The sequence below is a fragment of the Oratosquilla oratoria genome, chromosome 41, assembly GCF_046742065.1.
Source record: "Oratosquilla oratoria isolate Oo_2021 chromosome 41, ASM4674206v1, whole genome shotgun sequence".
Taxonomy (NCBI): domain Eukaryota; kingdom Metazoa; phylum Arthropoda; class Malacostraca; order Stomatopoda; family Squillidae; genus Oratosquilla; species Oratosquilla oratoria.
Genome location: NC_134817.1, coordinates 29,487,458 through 29,512,555, shown reverse-complemented (window position 1 = coordinate 29,512,555; position 25,098 = coordinate 29,487,458). Strand labels below are relative to the sequence as shown.

The 25,098-nt window shown below is 44.3% G+C and overlaps 1 protein-coding gene across 8 annotated transcripts in view; it reads right to left on the bottom strand.

The window, feature by feature from the left end:
- The window catches only part of LOC143021189 (uncharacterized), a 32,740-nt gene extending 13,445 nt beyond the window's left edge, over positions 1-19,295 (bottom strand). For 2 of the 8 annotated variants that reach the window (XM_076178481.1, XM_076178487.1), the window contains exon 1: positions 18,942-19,295. The gene's annotated coding sequence lies outside the window, so the exon portion shown is untranslated. The remainder of the gene's footprint in view (positions 1-18,941) is intronic. The other 6 variants (XM_076178483.1, XM_076178482.1, XM_076178485.1 and 3 more) reach the window with 6 other exon arrangements.
- Between the last annotated feature and the right edge of the window lie 5,803 nt (positions 19,296-25,098).

Genomic DNA, 25,098 nt, shown 5'->3' with positions numbered 1-25,098 from the left:
CCCCCACCAGCAGCAGGGCGAGCGACATCTTAGTGTATAATCACAACGGCGTCGTTGCCACCTCGCCAGAAGACTCGTCGAACTCAAATTATGTCGAGTTCCGTCCTCCCTCCCTACCTACCTACCCACCTACACACACAATCTTATATATATAATTGTGTGTGTGTGTGTACGAGTTTTAAAACGCACACGAAAGTACACACACATGTACAATCACATACACATTGTAAACAGCTGGAGAGAGTACACAAGGGGATCTTCTACATTACACCGTTCTCATTGTTCCCCTTTATTTTTGTCGCCACAGGTGCCCCTATTTCGGTCCGCACTGACCGCACCCTGGCCGCTCCCCCCCCCTTCCCCCCTTTTTTTTAAAGCTGTATTCCGAGAACTTGGCGCCAAAAATATGAGGCGCTCCTTGTCTCTCCTCCCGATCGGGAATCGCGCTTGTATTGTAGTTGCCGCCAGACGATTTTATTCAACGAAGTTACGTTAACCGGAATACGTCATCGAGACGTAAGTTATTCTTAGGACATCCCTATTGACCAGAGTCACGCAATATTCTTTTAGGATCGGAGACTAATTTCCACCCAAAGAAGAATAGCGATTTATTTTCATTTATTCATTTTTTACCTCCCCGTCTATACCAACTGTGTCCACATCTTCAACGCGATATTGTCCTCAAGGATAGAACCGCTGCTCTCGACAACGCAATCCTAAAAACTGCAAGAATAAAGTATGCCAAGTACGCCGCCACTGGGCCTCTCGTTGTAAAAATAAATAAATTAATCAATCTAAATAAATGTGGGTGTCCGACGTTACCCAACGTGACTGGAGTGTACCTTTCTTAGCAGAGTCCGGTTGGGGTCACAGCAGATGAAATTCCATGCCCGGACCATGGAGTCGCTTCCCGGGATGCCATCTTGTTTGTGAGATGGATGCCATGAATGTATCTTGCCAGTATTAACCAGCGTTTCTATCTACGGGGGACAACGGAAAAGGAAAAGCTTTAAAGAGGCAGGTAACAGAACGGATTAAAAAAAACAGTGGCTTTTGTAAGTTATGGTTAGTCACTGAAATGCTTAGTGACTCTGATCCGTAGGGATGCCACCAAGTCCCTATCAATCGCAGAAAACATGCAAGTAATACCTCGTACCATACCGGCGGTGGAGGTGGTGCGTGGGAGGTCCGGGGGGTGGGGTGGAAGACGAGTAAGGAGGAACGTAGCCTCGGTCGTGATGTACATAAGTATGGCATGGGAGGAAGGAGGAGGAGGAGGAGGAGGGAGGTCACATGGGACGAAGTGTGGAGTGCTGAGGATGTTCTGCGCCGCAAAGACGGGACAGTAGGTTGTGTTGTGGTCCATCTAAATAATAATGATAACAATATAATACACGTATGGAAACATGCACGCACGTTACAGTTTAACGGTTTTTTTTTATCGAGTACGTGATATATTTTCCTTTGTAGTATTTAGATCACAGGTAAATTTCTTGAATAGATTAATAAAAAAAATGGGACAAAAAATAATTTTATCGCGAAAAGCTCTGGGTGGGTCAACAATTTTGCTCGTGACTGTACATGTTATGTATGCGAGTTCTCTACATGTCGGCGCAGGCGCCATGGACAGGTGCACCAGACAGGTGGATCAAGGGCACCGGGCAGACGGATCAAAGGAAGCGTTTGAGTAGAATTGACAGGTGGTGCAAGTGTAGGTGGCACCGTGCGTGGACCAAGAGGCGACGTGAATCTTCGACCCTGCCTCGGGGGGCAATGCGGGTTCCCGGCTGCCAAAATATCGGGGACGCAGCTGGTCCGTGACGCGGCCCCGAGAAAGAGACCGGTGCAGCTGTTCTGGCTGCTGCTGCTGCTGCTGCTGTCCCGGTGTTGTGTAAGACGTAAGGTTGTTGAAGATCAATGTTTACAGACATGAGTTACGAAAGGTTGATTTGTAGTGACCATAAGATGGCAACACCGTGTTTTTGCCTTCCGTACCGGTTGGAACTTTCTTGTCGCTTGTGGTGGGCGCCAGACGATATTATTCAATTGTGAATACAACAACAAATACAGAACGATCCATTTACCTTTCTTCTGGAACAAATACTCGATGATGTAATTCAACGCTTGTTCGCGTGCGCGTGTGTATTTGTCACTTAGTCTATCAATATGAAGTGTCATAGGCATTTTTGCACACATACAAAATACTAATACACAAATCCCATCCATGTTTAGACATTACTTGGGTTTTAACACCGTCTGTTTAAAATCTTTACATCCCCGAATAAAAGATGCCGCCTTGCTTCATGAGAGATTATTCTTGGCAAGTAGTCGGGGGGGGGGGGGTGATGAGCCGTTTCTTCATTAACAGCTTCGCTGCCATTTTGTCCCTAGGCGATTTTTATCACCTTGAACGTAACCTGGTCTAAAGACTTTCTTCCTCAATATAATGAACCCGTAACATCAAAACGGGGTATAAGGACCAGGGGTCATTTCAGAATAGGAACTTCAAGACTGAAACAATTGAAAAGTCTCGAATGCCCTCACCCCCGTCCCAAAAAGATTAATGCGCTACGCATTCAACCTCACAAAAAAAATAATAATAATAATTTATCCCAAATCTTCTTCCTTTCATTCTTCCCTTTTCTCTTACATCTCTATTCTTAACTTTCGACAATGGAGAAGTTAAAAAATTCTGTGTTTGTGTCATCCACAATTATTTTCTCTGCGTTACATGAACCACAGAATTTGTCCACTATTAGTTAGAATTGTCCTCAGTCGATATGACGTCACATAGCCCTTGGGCCGTTCTGCGATTTCAGGCGACGTGACGTCATTCACAAACCCCGCCTCTTACAACAACGTTGACATATTTCTGTATATTTTGATTACGCGTACAATATTATTTCCTTCCGTACTGGTTGGCCCTTTACTTTTATTATGAATGCGCCAGGATATTTTATTCATCTCCGTGAGGTGAAGAATATGGTGAAAAACCAACTTGAAATATGTCAAGGTATAAACAAAAAGTACGGAAATAAAGATGATGAAAACGAGGAAGACAATTTAATTTCAAGAAAAACCATCTCAAAATAAAGATGTATAAACGTACATTTACATTACAGATAAAATTTAAGAGGAGGTTAATTAGGTGGTAAAAGTGTATAAACAAGGTTTTGCTTAAGGCAATAATAATTACGAGGAAACTAAGAAGACGAGGGAAGTGGGCGGGACTTGGCAAGCCCACACGACATGACGTCACAACGTATGTCAAAGCGCAAGATGTATGGTCCGCCCTGAGCACCTGGGTATTGTGTTGTTGTGATTGCTTGCATGCATGCATGCGTGCACGCACAAACACTCCATAAAAGTGAAAGCGATTACATATAGAAACAGTCACCTCCCAATTAAAACTCTTCCTAGAGCAGCCGATTTTTTAAATGTTTCCTACACCTACAGCTCATCAGCTGGTCTTCGTATCTTGCAATTTTTATAATAAATTCTGAAGACATAATCATGCCATCTTAACCGCGCAATCCTTGAGATGTTGCTCCCGAAAGGACGCAAATATTGACTTCAGTTTTCGATAGAAAATGCCAAAAACGTTTCAATGAAGTGATCAATGAAAATACAAACGGCGAAACTAAATGCACCCAATCCTTCCGTACCAGTGTTGTGTTTGAACAATGTATTCCTAAATGTTCTCTCTCTCTCTCTCTCTCTCTCACACACACACACACACACACACACACACACACACACACACACACACACACACACACACACACGCGAGCCCCGTCACTTGCAGCCAGGGAGGTGGGGGGTGGAGTGGAGTTGCCCAAATTAATCGTGACTTCTCATGCTTCACCAATCTCTCGTTCTTCATTTCCAATCCCCTTTGCGATCACTTCAATACGGTGGCTTGGCTCCGTTCACACTAGATGTTTGAATCGCGGCGGTTCAATTACAATGAAAGTCGATGGAGGCGTTCTTACACAACCGCGCAAAGTTTCCTTGGTGATGCGGTACCGCCGCGGTTTCCGCGCTGTTCATACCGCTAGTGTGAACAGGGGCCTAAGGATTTTTTTCTGGCTGAAGAAAGGTGATGTTATTTAAGTAGCCGAGGGTGAGGCGGGGGGAGGGGGAGAGAATAGGGGTTAGAAATTCCATCCTAAGATGCCACGTCAGCGTTAGCAAGAACAGACTCTTTTAAAGTTCGCTACCGAGGTGGTTTTATTCAGGTGTCAGTCATCCTTCCGAAGTCACCTGTACGAAAGCCCCTCCCAACCTGTCCGCCTGGTCTTCCACGCTTCCTATCTTGCGGTGTCCAGTCAGTGACACACTTACTATGCAGTGAGCGACAAGTACTCGACAGCTTCACTTTAGATACTCTTTCTAGTTGTCGCCAGGGGATTCCATTTATCTCGGTAGTGATAAGGTTAGGGTGGATGTGACGTACCAGAGGCGCGTCAGAAATCAATTACTCGAGTTTTTTTCCTTACTAGATTTCATGTGCCGTGTCCCCCCCTCCTTCCGAAGAAGAAAACGATGAAGAGAGAAGGGGGGAGGGGGGGGAAGGTTTTATAGCTCTCGGCGACACTTACCGTAGGTCAAGTGTGATGTAGATGACGGTGTGGCTGTACGTCTCGTTTGACTGATTCTCGTGTCGACGACGTCGAGAACATAACGAGGTCGATCGATCAGTCATCATGATCGTGTGTGTGTGTGTGTGTGTGTGTACGTGTACGTGTACGTGTGTACGGACCATGCGCCCCAGGAAGTTACCTTAACTTCTCGCGCTGCATCTCACCAATTGCCGCCCGGTGATTTTATGCAGCAAAGGGAAACCTCCCTCACTCCCGGAGTTGCAGCCCCGAGGGTCTGGTGCTTGGTCTTCAGAGCGTCCCCAAGATCTCTAATCAGCTTCGACAATATTTCCTCCCCAACCCCAACCCCTTTTTAGCCAGCTGACAACCGGCGACAGCTCCTTTTCCTCCTACCAGCCAGGGGCACAGAAACGACCCAGACTGGTACAACCAAATAAACTCTCTCACCTCTCCCATAAACCTCTGGCGAGAAATACTATGTTGCATGTCTTAACAACCGTCTTGAATGCGGCATAGACTTGTAATACACACAAAATTTGAAGTTTCGCGCGAAAGAAAGAAAAGAAAAATGGAAAGACAAATTCACCAATGGCGTGGTCAGCGACCGGAACTTCCCATTGAGGCGTTCGCGTGTGGCAGACTTCGAAATTTTGAGATTTAATTCTATAAACAACAACGTGATATTCCTTTCAACTATTAATCCCACCTACTTAAATATTCTTGTCTATTCGTGCTGCGTCCGGCCACTGCAAGGATCAAATAGTCTCCGGTCACTACGGGGGGAGGGGGCAGTCAAGATAATTGCCCTTAGGCCCTTCTTGTACAGAGTTCTCTTTTGGCAAAACAAAATCATCTAATGTCAGCTTGACTAAAACAATTAACGCTTTAGTTGGAATACCTTAGTGTTAGCTAGAATTAAATCGTGTTAGCACTATAACTCGTTAGCGTTAACTAGATTAAAATATCTAAAGGTGACGGCACGCTAGGCTAGCATGCTACTAGCTTTTCCTACTTCGTTTGAGTAGAAACTACTTCGGCTTCAATATTCTTGACTTCAGTAAGAACATCTCAAGAATGTGTCTAACATTCGTATTCTAGGATTAACTTCTCTTAGTTCGTCATTCAGCTCCTCACCATTTGGCGAAAGAGTAATTTGACATTTGGAAAACAAAATATCATAACCGAAGTCGTTTCTACTCAAAGAAAGTAGCATGCTAGCGAGAAGTGGCTAGTGTGCGGCCACCTTAAAGTGCACCACGGTTTCGGTTGAAGAGACAAAGAACAGATGAGTCCTTGGTGGCTCCAATATGGATTAGAAGAAGATGTACTGGCAGTGAGTCACACCACTCGTGGCGCCAAACTTTTTTTCACTCCAACTGGTTAATCACGCCTCGAGGTCACTATTTCAGCCTAGCCCCCTTCCCCCCACATTGCAGGGAGTGGGGCTTAGCCACTTTCCATGTTTCGAGTCGTCCCAGGTTAAAAACTTGTATTCTAAACAACAACAACCTTTGGCGCCAACAACGAGTGCTCTGTCGCCACGAAGTTTGCATTCGGTGGCGCCACAAAGTCCTGCTTATTTCGCGATGAAGGTGGAGCAGTGGGGGGGGGGAGAAGGCTCGACTAAAGAAAGTGCTAAATTTAGATTCTAGAAATGTCCCCTCGCCTTAAAAATACTGATCTTGTATAACCAATTGGAATTGCCGTGTGTGTGTGTGTGTCTTTACACAGTTATACACAGTGTGACTATACAGTTTTGGACCACATGCTGGACTTGAGATCAACAGTTATTTCCCTCTTCGATGCGAGCTCATAGCTCGTGTAGTCCGATCTATGGGTAATGCTGTGACCTTACACACATCACACACGTACATATAACAGTTCTAAATATTTTTTAACTTTCGCGTTATAAGCGGATCACCACGAGCTCAGGACAACGTGTGTTCTAGAAGTTTTTAGAACAGCGTTATAGCAGATTCTACACTTTTTTTTTTCTAAGAAATGTTGTTCCGATTTTTTTAACCAAATATTATCGAGTCTCGCATGTTTTCGACAACTGCAGCCACATTTAAATAACTTGTATCACAACGTTATTAATCTATTTAATTTTCATATTGCGTATTATTTAACGTTTGTTGCATAGCTACACACACACACACACACACACACACACACACACACACACACACACACACACACACACAGACCCATAGATCGGTCATACGAGCTCTGAGCTCTCTTCCGGGAGGGAAATAGCTGTCGATCACGAGTCCAACACGTGATCCAAAGACCAAGGTGAATGAATACACACACACACACACACACACACACACACACACACACAAGATCTGGAAATGGACTCAAAAGTGGGAAGTGAAATTCAATATCCAGAAATGTAGTATAATGGAATTTGGAAAATATCGAGAGATTATAAAATTGGTGAAGAAGAGGTCAAAAAAGTAAACTCTGAAAAAGACCTTGGAGTGATGATCAGCAAAGACTTGATACCGGATAAACATATGAATAAAATAGTCAGAGAAACCTACAGTTTATTGAGGTCAATAAAAGTGGCATTTGCCTATTTGGACGAGGAAATGATTAAAAAAAATCTAACTACACATATAAGACCAAAAGTCGAGTACGCAGCAACACTATGGACAGCCAGTACCAAAAAGAATATAAAAAAAAATAGACAGAATGCAAAGAGCAACAACAAAACTGGCACCAACTCTTTCCAAAATGATAAATAAACACTGTCCAAATTAGAATTACCAACTCTGGAACAAAGAAGGGAAAGAGGAGACCTATCTATAGAATTGTGAAGGGAATGGAAATCTTAGATAAGAATGATTTATTGAAATGGGACAATGGAAAAACAAGAGGACACGAAAAGAAACTAAAAGATAATTACAGAAGAGATCTGAAAAAAAATAGCTTCCCACACAGTGATAGACACTTGGAACAAATTAGACAAAGAAACAGTGTGTGCAAACACTATTCAAGATTTTAAGAAAAAACTTGATGCTGAGAGATACAAAGACAGGTCACCACGAGCATATCCCCCTTCCCGTATAATACAACTAGGTAAACACACACACACACACACACACACACACACACACACACACACACACCACACACAAACACCACACACACACACACATTGTAAGGGATTCTCGAGTACAGAATAAATGTATTCAAGCAATGGAGCAAACATAACCGTGAAAATAGTTCAGTGGAGCAAAATCCTTGCCCATCACTGTACTCCCGATTACAATTGAACTGTTATAAAACGTTTAGATTTACATTTAAAGGTACCATCTGTGGCAGACACGAGTACCACATTGTCGGCGAACTTTGTATCCTGGATGGCACTTACCTATCAGCTGCCATGTTATTCTAATCACCTCTGGTCTCATGTAAAGAAATACAAAATTGAGTACGCTGTAGCCCAGCAGCTGCCATCGACACGTCACTTTGTGCCTTAGACCCAAGTAAGTGCCGCGGGAGTGACAGCTGGCACTCGGCTCGGCGGGGCTGGGTACTTTTTTACGGACTCAATCCCAGGCGCACGCGCCGGGGGGTGGGTAGCGGTTCTTCGTCGGAGACGCCCGTGGCAAAGAGAGCTGAAGAATCAGAGAGAGAGAGAGAGAGAGAGGGCGGGGTGGGGGAGTCGGAGAGCTTACGAGTCTAAGAACTCTAGAGACAGCTTAAGAGTCAAGAGACCTCTCTAAAGAGAGTCGGATAGCACCTTAGAGAGAGAGCTTGAGTCAGAGAGCTGTCTCTAGAGATAGAGAGAGAGAGGGGGCAAATATGCCTTCGCTGGGTTTTCGAGGGAAGCCTTTTCCCGCTTCTAGTATGAGGGTGTGTCAGCACTTATGATCTTCTTGCCACTACTTCGACTTGTCACAATACTTCTACTTCGAGTACAACACCGAGATAACCATGTGCCCAAGGGTACAGGTAAACACGATGGAGCGTTATCTGTGCATCGTGTTGACAACTTTATTTTTAAAAAGGAAATAGGCATGAACTGGTTTACCAACAGTGGTTAACGAATGGAATACACTCTGTAACCACGTATTGAGCGCTGAAATTATTGGACGTTTTAAAAGATAACTTTTTGGATGGGGATTAGGTGGCAAGGGACATGGAACTGCCTGGTGTAGGCCTTATGATCTCCTACCGTCGCCTCCATTCTTATGTCTTTTGGTATAATTATTTTCCTGAGCGCTGAATTCTACATAGAAGTTCGCAGTTAGGACGCCAAAAGCAGAAACTGGTGCATTTTTTCAATCGAATATATACAGGAAAACCGGCTGCATACATTATACACAGAAATTGTGACAATATATTTATCATTGTAGATTAACAATATTAAAAAATCTATTAATGTTCCCTCGTTGACACACACTGGTATGTTCAATAGGCAAATACACCCACTGATATATTGCGAACATTGTGAACTTGTTTCTGAATATAGCCATTTGATTGTATTCACCCAAAGGGGCTGGTGAGCTTAGGAGTAAACTAAGGATTAAATTCTTTCAAGGCTTTGGTCTTGCTGGCGCCAGGCGATTTTACTCAGTAATGGGTGCGGGGTGGGTGAGTGGGGGCACTGTATGCAATGGGGAATAGGGGGATTCTCACCTATATAGACTACCACACGCGCGCAGCAAGATTAAATATTTACACAATGTTATGTTTGTTTATGTACGGTTGTAATGAATCACCATCAACCTCCCCTTCCTCCTCCCATCCCCACCCTCTTCCTTTTCCTCCTCCTCCTCCTCTTGAATGGTAAAGTCTCAAGCTGGAATGATGTTGCGAGTAGAGTTCATCAGGGTTCCGTTCACCGTCAACTTTAGTTCATAATGAAGATCAATGACGTAGACCCCGGGCTGAAAGCTACTGTATCCAAGTTTACTAATAATAGTAAGCCCTACGAAATAGGATTAGGTTCACTTGAATCACGTGGATATTCAAAAGTTTGACTAAACTCGGTTGAGCAAATCAAATGAGTGGCTGAAGAGATCTAACCCAAATAAATGTAAAGTCATGCTTATAAAAAAGAACTTGCATTTTATTGCAATTCAAGCTCTTTAGATTTTTTCAACTTAAATGTCCGAGTCATGATATAAATTAGACTAAAATTATTGCAGTAAGGCAACAAAAACTAAACATCAAAAGCAATTAGATGCAAGTAAATCACCCAGGTTGGCGCGATTCATTCAACAGAGGTAAAACACTAAATCACTAATCTAGTCACTGTAATTTTCAGAAGGCATGGGCCAATACGAACGAAGTCATTCTAGTGAAGCTAGTGAAGGCACTAGCATAACGCCGCTGTTAGATTTTACGAGAATTGGTTTAAAAAACGCTGGCACAGACTCCCTTGGCGCTTGTGTCCCTCTTGCTCGCGCGACTTTAAAGCCCTTAACCTGTGCCTCTTGTACCTTCAATCACCGTTTTAGCTTCCTAGAACCCATTCTCCTTCTCGCACGCGAAGTCTCCTCCTGTCATGTCTGATATTTTATTTTCTAAAATATCTCAGTCCTCCGTACCCTCCTTAAATATCTCGCCTGTAAGAGTTCATCACTTCAGTGCAGGTGTCCCCAAGGATAAAAGCGCTGGTTATTGCCGACGAAATACTAAACCCTTTCAAGTTCCCGACTTCGTTTCGATTGCGTACAGTCTTTAATTCGCCCAAATTCCTGACTTTCACTCGCGGGGTAACAAGATGCCTATTGTCTCCCCACAGTGCCACTGGCTGGCACCGGCGTGCCAAGGCCGGCTATCCGCAGACGAGTTAATCATAGCGCATCTAAAGATTAAATTAATCCTGTGCGGGGCTAGTGGCGCAGTTACAGTTAACTTAGTGTTTAGTGCGCCGTGTATGTATTTGCGGGAAGAGTTGGGGTTGGCCAAAAGATATAGTCACTCCTTAGCTAAGAAAGAAATAGGCAAAAACTGGTTTACCAACAGAATGAAGAATGGAAGACTTAGGAACCACGTAGTGTGTGCTGAAGCTATTGGTTGTTTTAAAAGAAGATTAGATAACTTTATGGATGATGATAATGGGTGGTAATGAACATGGAACTGCCTAGTGTAGCTCTTATGGTCCCTTGTAGTCTCCTTCATACTTATGTCCTTATACTATAAATGGGGTGCCACGGAGATGAATAATATATTCTGGCAAAGGGGGAGGAAAAGGTCCACCCGGTAGGGAAGGTCAAGTTAATTCTGTATTGGGACCGTTTCTCCGTTTTCATTAATTTGTCAACAAAATGGATCTAACGTGTAAAAGTGAACACAGAGAAGGGGAACACAAATCAGAGAAATATCTGAAATCTAATGTTCCAAGGTACCTCTTCATATCGTAGAAATGGAAGTTCTTACTTGTTGCTGTATTTTTATTTTCTTGTACAAATGTATATGTGTACACACACACACGCGCGCGCACCTGCCTCGGTGTAGCAGGGGTCCCTGCGTCCAAGTGTACCCGTGGAGTTGGTGGAAAGATATATCAAAGGCTATCATCAGGAGATCGCATCACATCTGGTTAGGGAAGGGGGGTCATTATACTCCTGTAAAATCTAAACGAGTTAAGTAATCAGAAAACGAGATCAAAGCGGACGACGAGGACGACGACGACGACGACGACGATAACGGTGATGATGGTGGCAGTGTCCTCTAGAGATGGCGGCGGTGGCGACGGTGGAGATCAAAGTAGACGCGAAGGTGGTGGAGATGGAGGTGGAGTGGTGGTGGTGGTGGCACCTCTATAGAGTCTGTTCTTCGTGTGACTCAGCACCTCCGAATACCCTTCCGTCACGAAAATAGACAAAAGTATCGGATACGATGTAAGTGATACCCCTGGGGGACCATTTCCCCTCCCCCATGTACATCCGAATAAGTACTGTACAGTTGCCTCCACTGCTACGTATTACACTTCCTGGAGGCAAATCGTACATCATCAGGTCGTACATTTACGACCTGAATGAAGTCCTTTACGACCTCGTAGATTTCAGACTATCGTAAATACTTGACGCAAAGAAATACGCTTATCGTAAGCGTCGCAGGACGCAGAGTACCCCGAAGTGAACAAGACTGCGACACATGGATCACGTGCTGGACTCTTGATTATTAGTCATTACCCTTCCAGATGAGAGCCTTACTATGGAATTGTATCTGTTAATTGAAATCGTTGGTGTTGTTTAGCAAGTGAGGTGTACCGGTGTGAACCGGAATGAGTGCGTGTTGGAACACGTGAACCCCCCCCCCTTTTTTCTTCTTTCTTTTTTGTCTAACACACAACGTTCTTGCCCCAAACAAGTTGAATAGAAATTATCTCTCGACCTAAAATCAAGTCCAAATTTTTATTTCGGCTTTTCTTGTCAGATGAAAATATCAGTATTTTCTACCTTCTTTATTTGTTTTATTTGCGGTATTTATTTATTTGGGGGAGGGGGTTGGCTTTGCACACGGCCCTCAAAAAGGAATGTCGCCACAGGGAAGCCATTGTTGTCATCTGTTGTTAATCTCCTGATCCATTTAAGACGTCTGCGTGAGATTAGTTACACTTTGTAGTAAATGTAACGCTCCTTTTATCTTTTGGTCTCAGCAACCAGAGTCGTTTGGATGCTCCAATTAGATCTTGCAAAGGGTACGACTAAAGATAAATCGGTAGTCTCGCAGGGGTTATCACGCTGGTCATCCACGGGCTTCACCAGCGCCGACAGTTGAGAGTTCGTTTGAGTAAAAACGACTTCGGTTACAATATTTCTACTGTTCAAATCTCTAAATATCAAAATATCTTTCCGTCATATATAGAAAATCTAAGTGATGAACCAAGTGATTGTAAACATATACGAATATTAGACATACTATTGAAATGTTCTTAAAGTAAATTTATGTAACCGAAGTCATGTTCTAATTATTCAAATAGAGGCTGGAGGTAGGATGAGTGGGAAAATAGCCCAGTGTGATGACCTCTTTAGTGTACTCGTATGCGCGGGGTCACCGCGCTTCCCAAAGCACTTAAGCACGGAATGCATCATTAGTACCATTACAGCCATTCTCTGGCACAGCCATATAGTGATTAAGACTGGTCTTAACCCTGCGCATGTTACTTCATTCGTCTCTTAACAATAAGCTTTTGTCCTCGTTTATATTAACACTAATCTCTAGTGATGGGATGATACCAAAATTTTCAATGATTCCGATACTGCTCTAAGCTTCCGACTCCGATGAATGATACGAGCTTTCGTCCGGGAAGGTAATAGCTGTCGATCATGAACCTAAAACGTGATTCAAGACCGTGGTGAATCACACACTGATCCAACTACACCGCGTCCCATCAGCTCACTGTGATATGTTTGTACGGGAATCGGCAATTTCTTAGACAACAAAACACCAAACTGAAAAATACTGAACTAACTTAACTCATTGTATCCATTTATCTTTTACTTACATTAGTTCGAAACCAGACCAATATATGAACACTACCTCTCCCCGCCCCCACATGTGGTGTCATTACTCCTAGATGTTTACACCTGCTCTCTCTCTCTCTCTCTCTGTCACTCTAGGATCAATGATGGATGTCTGCTTTTCGTAGTCCTACAAGTTAGCGGAATCATCTCGTTGCCCATTTTCATTACAAGTCATCCACTCACATCCGCCTGTACTGTATGTGCAGGCTGACCCTCTGTCTTCTCATTGAGCCCAAATCTCTGTAATTTCTTCAACCTTTTCACATAAGGAGAACTGACAACCGGCGACTGCTCCCTTTAACGATTTTTTGGCCGAAGACTGAAACAGACAGCAGTCCAACGTTTCTTCCCAGAGAGATCTGTGGGAGGTTCCGAGGACCGTTGCCAGCCACTGTGGGGCTACGGGTTTCCGGTAAGTGAAACTCAAGGCAGCAATTATCTTTCATTGCATGTTGTGTAATAATAGTAAATACAAAAATAGGTTTATTGAGTTAACAATGATACATTGACAATGTACAATTTGAACTAATTCTACGACTTTATTGTGTGTGTGTGTGCGCGCGCGAGAGATTGAGTATATAGATAATTAGACAAATACATATACGAAACACACATACACACACACACGTCTGTATTATAGCACTCGCACTCTAAAAATACCCAAAGTTGTTTACGTTTACCGCCAACCTGGGCGGACTACTCTGCCTCTTGCCAAAGGCCACAGAAGCGTCGCCCCCTCCCCCACCACCACTCACACCCACTCCCTCACCCCCTTCCCCTCACCAGTTTGTTCAAGAAATCCATCCAGGCAGACGAACGAGACTTAGGTCTAAATTACAGGCCAATATATATATATATAATATATATATATATATATAATGTGTGTGTGCGCGTAATAGACATGTGAAGGTTAGATAAAAAAGGGTCAATTCTTACGTAAGTGATCCGACACGTTCTTGTGTAGACACCGGGGTAGGGTGTAGGGGAGAGAGACAAACGAACAGGGAACACGACTACCCACAATGCACAGCGTATTTTTTAACCCCTTCCGTGCTGGGTGGCACATTATCCTTAATCCTGACTGCCGCCAGACCATTTTATTCATCTCCGTGGCACCCGCTCAGTAGCGAAGGGGTTTAGCAATACTGTACTTAACAGCAATTAATCTTAACTTGTCGCGTTGAATTAAACTGCTTGCTGAAGGAGAGTGGAGACCCTCATTCCCGTTAAAATAACACTGAGTAACTGACAAGTTAAACATGTTAAGGTGCGTTTGTTTTCAAGGTGGATAAAGTAGTTCTGCTCTAGACAAAATGGGCGCTGTGGTACATGGCACGGGACATGTCCCCTACAAGAATTAAAAGACAGACAGAGACAGAGACATACACCCACGTCGCCCAGTCACCTGATACGCCGGACCTTAGTTAAACAAACATGATCACGTGTACCTAGACGAAGAGAAGAGACAACCTGACAATTAAGCAACACAATAGGACAGTTGATGGCTTTGTTGTCTTGCTAACCCATCACTCCCCTACCGCCTTTCATCTTCGGATTTCCAATTTACTTGAAACTATTCACCAAGACAATTCTCCTTTGACCGAGATCGTTACTTCTACTACGATGACAAATATACAATCCAACGAGAATAGTGATCCCAACGGTGAGACGATTTACAGTCTTAATGGTGCCTCTCCTAGACCGCTCTATCCCTTCAGGCACGGTGCGGTCTGTACCTTACCACGGTTTGGCATGGTGCATGTGCGTGTGTTGTGGGTTACATTTCACCTCGGAAAAAAGTCGCTCAACAATCTCCCCTCGGTGACTGAATGACGTCTGCGTCCACTCAGTGACGTACGTAATGATGGTGATGACGACGGTGATGACATGCTAAGCATCATGCGTGCGCAGGTGACTAAATAAACTAATCCTTGATGTGCAAACTCGGTGGAAGTGTTGGCATGCCACAGCAAGATTCCAAGGGAGAAGAGAATTTGGGTTCTTGTGTTTTGTCTTATGCGATGCGTGCTTTAACCCCGCTCCTTCCCCCCAAATAGATAAAATATGATAATAATAAAGAAATGGATGATGAAATATAGAAAAATATTAAAACGAAAAAAGGTCTTGTCCTGTACCGTCACCATTTATTTTCTCCCAAAACAATAAGAAACGAAACTCAAACACTTGTCGGAACACCACCTACTCCCCCACTTCTCCTGCCATCACCCCCAGTTTGAAAATAACCGAAACAACGCCATAACCCCCAATTTGAAAATAACCGAAATAACCGTCACTTGTACCGGTTTCTCGCTGCTACTATGGGGAAAACAAACTGAATGGCACTGTGCTCCCCACTCCCCTTCTCTCCCACTCCCTTTTCCCTCCCGCTCACCCACCCCATCAGGCAGACCGACATTCCGGTAGCAAGATTTACGGTGACTTGTCAAGGTCCCTTCAGAGGCACCTCGAAGTAGACATGGAAAGCCCCACAGCAGAAAATGATGAAAGCGTTTGTCATCTGCTCCCGCATAGTACAAGGTACCCATTGCCTCCCCTAGCCCCCCCCCCCTTCCTGCATTCCGTTGGAGAGCCCCCATCCTCCCACCCCCTTCTATCAGTGTTTGCACATTCCAATCCCAGACGTGCGTAGGCGATCTGGGGGGGGGGGGGGCTTAACATCTCGGCACCATAGTCCAAAAAAGCAAACCCAGACAATTCTATTCCGTTATGAGGCGGTTCGTTCCCACAATAACAAGTAAATGAAATATAGGGTCCCGGTCTTGTGAGACCCTTTTCAGGTGTGGTCCTCCCACATAACGAAATGGGAAAAAATCTCCTGGTATTTGCCATAATAAAATATACTCAACGCGCCACAGTGTTCAAGCCATTACATAATCTGATCAAAGACGGGGGAGAGCGTTAACTTCGAGCTGGGAAATTTGTTACCAAAACTTTTTGATGTGAAAAGACCATAAAAATCAGTCATGTTTACTGACAGCTATCAAACTTCAAGTAATCATGAAACCCCTCAGCGTACGATGAAGATAGCCATCTACATTCTTTGTAGAGGTTGTATGTGCTTATGTTTACTGTGAGCCCAATTTATGTTTGTGTACATTTACCTGAATTTAATGTGCAGGAAAGGAACTACACTCGTGAGGTCCAGTCCCTCTTCTTCCAACTGTCATACCAAGCCCCCAAATGCGCGCGCGCGCGCACACACACACACACACACACACACACACACACACACACACACACACACACACACACACTTTTCTTTCGAAATTATGCACCTAGATACTTCCGTGACACAGAGCTGTGCCACGAACTTAATTGGTTTACACAGAGTTGAGCAACAAAAGGAGAAAAGAGAGAGGCAGCGGTGGTTCGTAGGGGAGGAGTGGGGCTCGGGGGGTGGAGAATGTATTCATCTCTCGGACTAGTGCTTGCATTCGGATGCTGAAACTTGGCTTGAACAATGGCTGGGTCACATGGGGGGGAGGTACAGGTGAGGGTAGAGGAACAGAGGAAGGGCGTGTGTAGAAGGACCACAGAGGGGGAAAGGAGGGGAGGAAAGGGTAGGGAGGGAGAGGGGTGTGTTGAGGTTGGGGAGCCCACGGGAGACATGGAGACAGAGTGAAGGAGAACAACGTGGGGACAGCAAACAAGAAAGAATTCATGTCGACGGCCATTACCGTCTTTCATTGTGATGTACACAACATCATGAGTTATCCGAATGAAGTGCGGCCGAGAAGTGCAACCGAGGAGTGCTGCGCCCCACTAAAAATTATCCGAAAAAAGTACTGTATAAAGTAAATCAACTTCATGTGGACAAGTTTATTCCCTCTCTCTCTCTATCTCTCTCTGAGGGCTTTAAACCAACAGATTTAGATAAAGTAGCACGTGCCACAAGGAAATACATTGCACTTAAACAACTACCCTTTCTCCTCGTTATCACAATAACCAATATCAAATCACTGTGCAAGCAGTAGATCCGCACTGTCCTTAGTAATTCAAACGACATGAGATGTCACTCCGACGGCACAAGAAAGAAGCAAATAGCGAACAGAACAACGATGAAAAAAAATGAACAAAAAAGTAAGAATAATAAGATGAGAAGAGTTCTGTTGGACGGAGGTAAGCAAACTGTGAAAGACTAGGGACGAGGAGGAAAGGACTACAAGGTAAACACGGGATATCAAGGAAAGGGGGAGGGAGGGAGGGAGGGTTGCTAAATGACACGCACCCTTCCTGAGTCGTCCTCTGAGGAGAGTAAGTTCGAGTGTTTGCATCGAACTATCAACATGATACAGTAATCACCAATAACAACAGTAGTAGTAATAACAATAGTGATTAGAACGAACAATAATAATTTGAATGACAGGTTAGAACTCTAACTCGCACAAAACATATTATTGAATTGTCGCAAGCACCAGATGATTTTATGAGCGCTGATGAGGATGGACTGACTCTGGCATGAACGGGGATTTTCACCTGCCGAGACCCCGCTTGAGGGTGGGGGGTCGCCCACCCAACCTGAGCAACATAAAATCAGCTGCCGCTTAGTGAGAGACTATTATTATTATTATTTTATATTTTTTATTATTTTCTGTCTAGAAGACGATCTTTCCGTAAGATGTAAAGAGAAAAAAATCTATAGACCTCGATATGAAAATCGAAATTCTAAATAAAAAAAATCGCCAGGAAAGTACAAACATGATTCAAAATAAACATTGCAGTCTTCGCTGTGCACTTCAAACTTTGTATCAAAAATGGTGGCCCCTCCCCAATAATATTAATTCATAACAATAAATCACAATGCCGAAATTCTCACCGTGCCACCCTGGGTTACGGTGCAGCGGTGGCGTAATCGGGCTTAATGAAGAAAGAGAGAGAGAGAGGGAGAGGGAGAGGGATTCCGGGGTTTCCCGGCAATTTCGAATCTGGTACTGGATGGGGCACCGGACAGAGGCATGACTTCCAGTTTGGAAGCTTTTGCCCAAGGGAGACAAAAACGGGAGGTAGAAACCTTAAAATGCTTAAAACTTCCCCGCTAAAATGCCACAGGGTGTTATTTCGTTTCCAGCACCCTCTGAGCAGTAAAGGCACCAATGGATTTCTTACCCTACACGGTCGGTCTCTTCAATACCCATTTAATTGCCGGTGTCACGATTTCATTATAACACCGGTTATTTCAATAACAGACTACTTAGGCTGGCTGGAGCGTGCCATGTGTCGCATGCTGGGTGCCGTGGCACTGTACGGGTGCCTGCGGATGGCGCAGCGCGGCTGCGGCGTCAGTTCGTATAACTCGTTTTCCGGAACGATGATTCGAACACACGCTGTATTTTTATTGGATTTTATTTATTATTTCTTAATGATCAGATTTTACTAGGACAACCTTTATTTAACTTTTCACAATGGAAAAACTATTCATAGTTATCAATTATTATCCATTATTTTGTTTGTATTTATTTATTATTATTATTATTTTTTTTTTCTCAAAGGAAATCTCACCAGCGTTTGGACAAAAAACAATCGTAGGTCGACGTTTTCTTGGCGTTACAAATTGGCTTTTTTCCCCATCTGGTTTGGTGTCTTAAAAACTGTCCCATTTTGGCAGTCGGCAAAGGTTCTTTTCAAGTTCGCACCTGGTTCCCGGTTCCTCAAAAACCTGCCCGGTCCGCTCCAAGTCTCTTTATCAAGTTCGATTAACGCGCTGGTTGTTCAATATTTGTTCAATGTCCACCGACTTGCAGCACTAACTGAACATCGTTCAAAAAGCACCCACACACACAGTTCTTTTTTCACAATACAAAACAGGCCGTTTTTTTCAATTTACTTGTTTGTAACCACGTGACGACGTACAACCACACCGAAGAATTACCCTAATCATAAACACAAACTCTCAAGTTGTTCTTCCTACGATTGCAGACTCCGCGGTCGCGTACTGGAGATCTTCGCTTGCCTCGATCGGGTCACTCGCGGCGCTACGCGGCCACATAGTCGTGTACACGGCGGCACTTCACGAGGATCTCTACGGTTGTTACAGGCAGCGGCGGCGGCGGCGGCTGCGGCTAGTGTCCGAAGTTTGCGCGGTGGGTTGTCGGGGGTTTTGGTTGTACACGCGCGCGGGTGTGCACTAGGCTGGCGTCAACGAGCAACACTGGCACCGTCGCCGGCATCTCACCCGTGCCCCGGCGGCACAACCCCCAACACCTCCCCTCCCCTCCCGATCCCTTTTGCCCAGACCTCTATATGCTCCCCCTCCTCCTCCTCCTTTCTCTTCTAATCATCTTATTTATTTTCTTGTTTCCTTTGCAGTTGTCTCTTCTTTCTCTTTTGCCCAAGCTGTTGTCTCTCTCTCTCTCTCTATTACCTCACGTTCTTTCCTCTTTCTCTCTCTCACTCTACCCTACCTCGACCATATCGCCTCTCAAACACACACATTCTCCTCCTTTCTACGTCTCCCCATCATTTCTCTCCACCAATGTCCCCATCATCTGTGTTCTTCTCTCTTCCAGTGACTCCGCCACAAGTAAAAAGGAGTCTGTCTCCGCTCTCTCTCATCCTTTGCTCTGTCCTTAATATAAAAAAGATGGTTCCTAAAAGCGCTTTTTTCAAATATTTAAGAATTTCTGTTTTTCGGTCCTATTATGGTGAATAACTCCCACGCCTGCCCCCTTCTCCTTCCTCCGGAACTTCAATATACTGGAAAAAAAAAAATAATAATATAAAATATATAAATATATATATATATATATATATGATAACCAGAAATTTGTTCTTCAGCCAGTGTCGGGCCATGCCTTCTTCCCCTCCCACTTTTTTTTCAGGAACTTGTTACAAACTCGTCCCAAATTGGTGACAAAGTTTTCAAATAAGCTGTCTGTCCACGCGCAGGTAAGCCGAGCCTGAGTGAAGTCACCTTACCATTTCCGAAATCATGACGTCATGTCGACTCTCACTACATTTTCAGCCAAAGATTTCTAAAAATTTGTATTGCTCGACTTTGGCTCAATAGCCAGTCTTTACAAGAAAAGGTCGGTTCACTTCGGGTAAGAAATCTAACGAGGTGACGTCATGAGGAGGCGTGGCACTTGACTGGCACGCTTCATGACGTCATGTCGTTATGTTTCTCCCCTAAGTGAATTGACATGTTCTTGTTTTGATCTTGTCAATTGGAGGAACTTGCGTCGTATATTTATTGTCCATTCATTTTAACTGGGCTATAGTTCAAGTACTAAAACAAAAATTGCATTAGGCATTCAGTTAAGCTAACATCTTGGCAAAACATGAAGATTTAAGTTACCCTTAGATAACGATGAGAAGAATAATTCAACAAAACCAGAAAATTTCAAAGCAACTGTTGATTTGGGGAAAAATAAAGTAAAATGAAATAAAACACCTCGCTTTACAGATTAAAGCCTAGCTGTCGCTAAACGATTTTACCCGGGGGGGGGGGCAATCTCCGTAGAACTATCCCTGATGACATTTTTCCAGAAAGAGGAAAAACAAAACTACGTGACGCCACGTGGCTCGACAGTCCTGATGACGTTATATCGTCTGTTTTCTTCCCGAAGAGAAGTGACCTCTCGTTGTCATCTAGACCCTTATTCGCTCTATTTCACACAAGGTAACGTCCTTTCCCCCTAACCCCTTCCCCCCTATCATTAATTCCTCACTTTTTTTTTCAAACCTGGCCGTATCTCTATACACCATTACTTCCAATATGGGCACTGCTTGTCGCATAAATCAGAAGCCCTGTCAAGAGCCTACATATCATAAATACTTCTTGAGGCGTCTATCGGCCACCTTCCCTCCCTTTCCCCCCTCCCCCTCCTGCCCCATAAATTCCGGGTCCATATCCTCCACCATGCCTACGCCATAACCCGGATGCCCTTGACCGGATACAGTACCGGATAAGACCCGGTATCACCTGCAACCGAAGGAAATGACCTCTTCTGTGCCGGTGATACTTTCTCCGAGGTACCTTTTTTGTGTGTGTGTGTGATGACCCAAAGTCTGACCTTTCAAAATCACTTGGTCAGTGTCGAAGATTAAACAAATTATATATATATATATATATATATATATATATATATATATATATATATATATATATAAAATGGCAATTTTGATCACATTCCTCCTAAAACTTAAAAAGGATAAATAGGGACCACTGCCCACACAAACTTCTAATGTTCTTTTCTTTTTCTTATGTAAACTGATCCCACTACTTTGTCGTAATAATGTTAGCAAAGAAACAAAACTCGAACAAAAACAATACTCACACCTGGACTTCGTCTGAGCAAAGTAAATATTCAGAAAGTGCTAAGGGAACCCAGCAGCATTTGTCGAGTTGAACATTTTAACATTGTGTGTGTGTGTGTGTGTGTGTGTGTGTGAGTGAGAGAGAGTGTCAGTGTCAGACTTCTAAGTGTGCCTAGGCGATTTCAGTCATGATTTCTCTGGTCTGAACGGGGCCTAAACCACTAATACCCCTCCCACCCTCCGTCATCACCATCTCCAAGTAGGCCAGAGTCGAATCCAGCCTCCTGCCACCCTGAATAAAGTTACCCGGTGTCACTTTGGACTAAAATGTATTAAATGTGTCACGGTGATATTTTTTTCCCTGGGGCGCGAAGGTCGATTTACGTGTGTATTGATATACCACCATCCCTAATTCACATATATTCTTAATACTGCCAAATCAGTCACTGCTTCTGTACTGATAGTAATATATCATCTTTTATGTATATATTGGGTACTCCCATCCATTCCCTAGCTCATGCGTGTATTAACATTATCCCATTCCTAATAATCACATGTATATTGGTATTAGTATCTCGCATCTAATATACACGTGTAGTGCTACCCTCCCTTCCCTAAATTTACGTGTACTGGTATATATACTGTAGGTGCGTTTGTGAAATTGTGTGTGTGCGTGTGTATGTGTGCGAGTCTTGTACAGTGCCAATGCTGTAGAGCCTTAGGTGCCAAACCTGAAAATAGTGCCGGGGAGCAGGCGGCTTCGTATCGCTAGTCACGGCGCTATTGTGATGCTGTGTCGCATGCTGGTGTGACGGTGTTCTGTTGTGACGTTCGCGACATCACACGGAGCAACGTACAAGCAAGATAGTTCTCTTGAGTTCCTTGGGAGTAGTCGTCGTCGTCGTTGTCTTCACGTGCTTGGTCGCTGTCAGTGGCTCCCTGCGTGTGACTTTGGTCTCTCTCTCTCATTCCCACGTTTGCAATCCGATGAGAAATATGCGATCGTCTCACGGCATCCATCTCGCATTACAATTAACCCCTGACACATTCCATCTGCCGCCATGTGATTTCATTCAGCTGAGTGGGGGTACTTAACCGCCCTCTTACATCCTCCGCAACAACCTTTGCCCTATGTACTCGGGCTGCCATGACAAAACCAATGCGCCACAGGAGCCATAGATAACGGGGCTGGAAAACTAGTTTGGTGAAAATCCCCCACCCCCTCTTACCTCGTTCATTTCACGCACAAAACGTCTTACTACAGCAGCCCGTGGCGCGTTGGTTTCCGGCTCGCCACGTAGCCACGATAACCCGGGTTCAAAGCTACGGGAACCCGGTGACTGCCTTTTTCCCTAGTAATACGTTAATTTAACCAACGATACGTTTTAGTATGATACCCAGACCATGTCATCATTACCGAGCCCATTTTATTTTTATCAAATTTATCCCCAACCTCCAGCAAATAATGCTAATTAACCTATTCTAACCTAATTTAGTTAAACAAGGATAAATTTTATAATATCTTTAAAATGTTGGGATCGCATATCTTGACAAGATCCCAATATCTAATATGCACTTATTCTAACCTAACCATCTTGACTGACCCTCTCCGTGAGAAACGGACGTCAAAGAGATTCATCTCCCTGCCACGCGTCTTCAAAGCCCGTCAACACCTTCACATGGAGGTGCAGCCCCGATAGGCTGGCATTCGTTGTCTGGACCGAACCCAAAAGCATCCTGTCAGCCTCTCTCACATTACCCCATAAGTAAAGCTGACAACCGGTGACTGCTCTCTTGACAAAAATATCCCCAAACTGATGCAGCACAATCAATCCAAAGTTTCTTCCCAGGCAGATTTATGTGACGGTCTGAGGACCGTTAGCAGACGCTATGGGGCAGAGGGTTCCCCGATGTAACGAGACTGCCGCTAAACTACTTAATAAATTCTCATGCCCCGGGGGGACGAAAAGGGTCACATGCCCACGTCCCTTTACCAGTAGTCCAACCGTAGCCCTATGGTCGCCTTTTGGTAGCCTAACAAAGCCAGTGGGTCGTTGCTATGGTAACCACGACAGAGAACGAAATAAACAAAACTGCATCGCAACGGGCTGTGTGGCACTGGTGGTCGCAACGAGTGCCCCCGTGGCACTATACAAGCAGTGCCACTTTACGACAAGTTAACTGTCTCTAAATCTCTCTGCGTGTCCACTTGTGTCTTTGATGACGCGCACGCACGCCGGCGCGCAAGCAAACAAGCAAGCATCCCACTGATAACAAGCAAACGAGCGGAGTGCTCCGCGAGTCGCATCTAGAGCCGAGTGCCTCTGAGGCAATAAGCAAAGAGTCAGACAAGCGTAAAGCATGATAGTAAGCACGCCAAGAAGAAGACAAGCAGGGTAGGAAGCGACAACAAGAGGGAGCTGCTGGGACGTTCGTTGCGCGGGGCCGAGTGGGCGTCGACGAGGAGCAGAGTGCCAGCCTCCCCGGCGGGCAAGCAGGCAGGCAGGTATACAAATAGGAAGGTAGGCACATGGGTTTGGTAGGTTGTTAAGAAGGTAGGTCGGATGCTCGCCCCCATGCGAAGGATAACGACCAAAAGAGTTTCAGAGGGATTTCATGCAAACATCTGAAATGGTGACAACTGGGGTAAACAAGTTCATTTTAAGGAAAGTACGTTATTTGGTTAAAAATAAATAAGGTGCCGCTGTATGGATGAATGGAAGAAGAACAACAAAATGTAAATATATGTGTGTGTGTGTGACAATCCACGCCACTTTATAATCCAGTAGTACATATTGTAGAAACCAGTTATTTACACAGCGATGATTGGACTTCTTATATATATATATATACTGTTCAACTGAACATGTATTTATTCCTTAAGAAAATTCCCATCTCTAAGTTTCAAGTTTAAAAATAAATAAAAAATAACCAATGACACCCTCTGTCCTGGCTGGCGTCACACTATTGATGCACGACGTCCAACTTATGAACACGTATTTCCGAGTTCAAGGTTACTCAGCCCACTGTTGTCAACTGTTCAACGTTTCTCGGGTGTTCAAAATTTTCGACCCAACAACTGTTCAAAATATCTCAAGCCATTTTGTCATGTTCAATTTTCCTACCCTACAGTTTTGTTCAAATTCCCGAAAAAAAAATAATTCTCAATTGTTCAAATTTATTAAACTAGTATTCTTAGCTGTTCAAAGTTTGAGGCCGTGAATCTCCTTTGTTCAAAAATGTCCTCGCCCGAGATTAGCAGTTGTTCAGAAGATTCCCGGCCCAAGGTGAACCTTCACTCTCGCCTCTTGCTCCGATAACGATCGCCCGCTCTTTCAGCGTCACTTCAGAACGCAGCTGAAGTCGATCTTGGGACAGACTCTCTCTCTCTCTTTTCCGGAGCTGTCACCGGCCCGGACCTCACCCTTGCGGCGGCGGTCCGGGGCCGGGACAGACTCGTTTTTCCCTTAACGCGCTGATGTTATCAACCAGAACATAATGAAACAACACTGCTCGTGAGTGTGATTCACCACAGTCTTGAATCACGTGTTAGACCCGTGATCAATATTCCCTCACAGATGAGAACTCTGACCTCATACCTGGTCCGGTCTTTGGGTAATTCTGGTCCATAGGTGACTTCAGTCGAGGCTACTCGCCTCCTGGCGTATGTTACTTCTCTTCTGTGCCATGCCTTCCATGTCTGCAATATTCACTGGTTCTTCCAT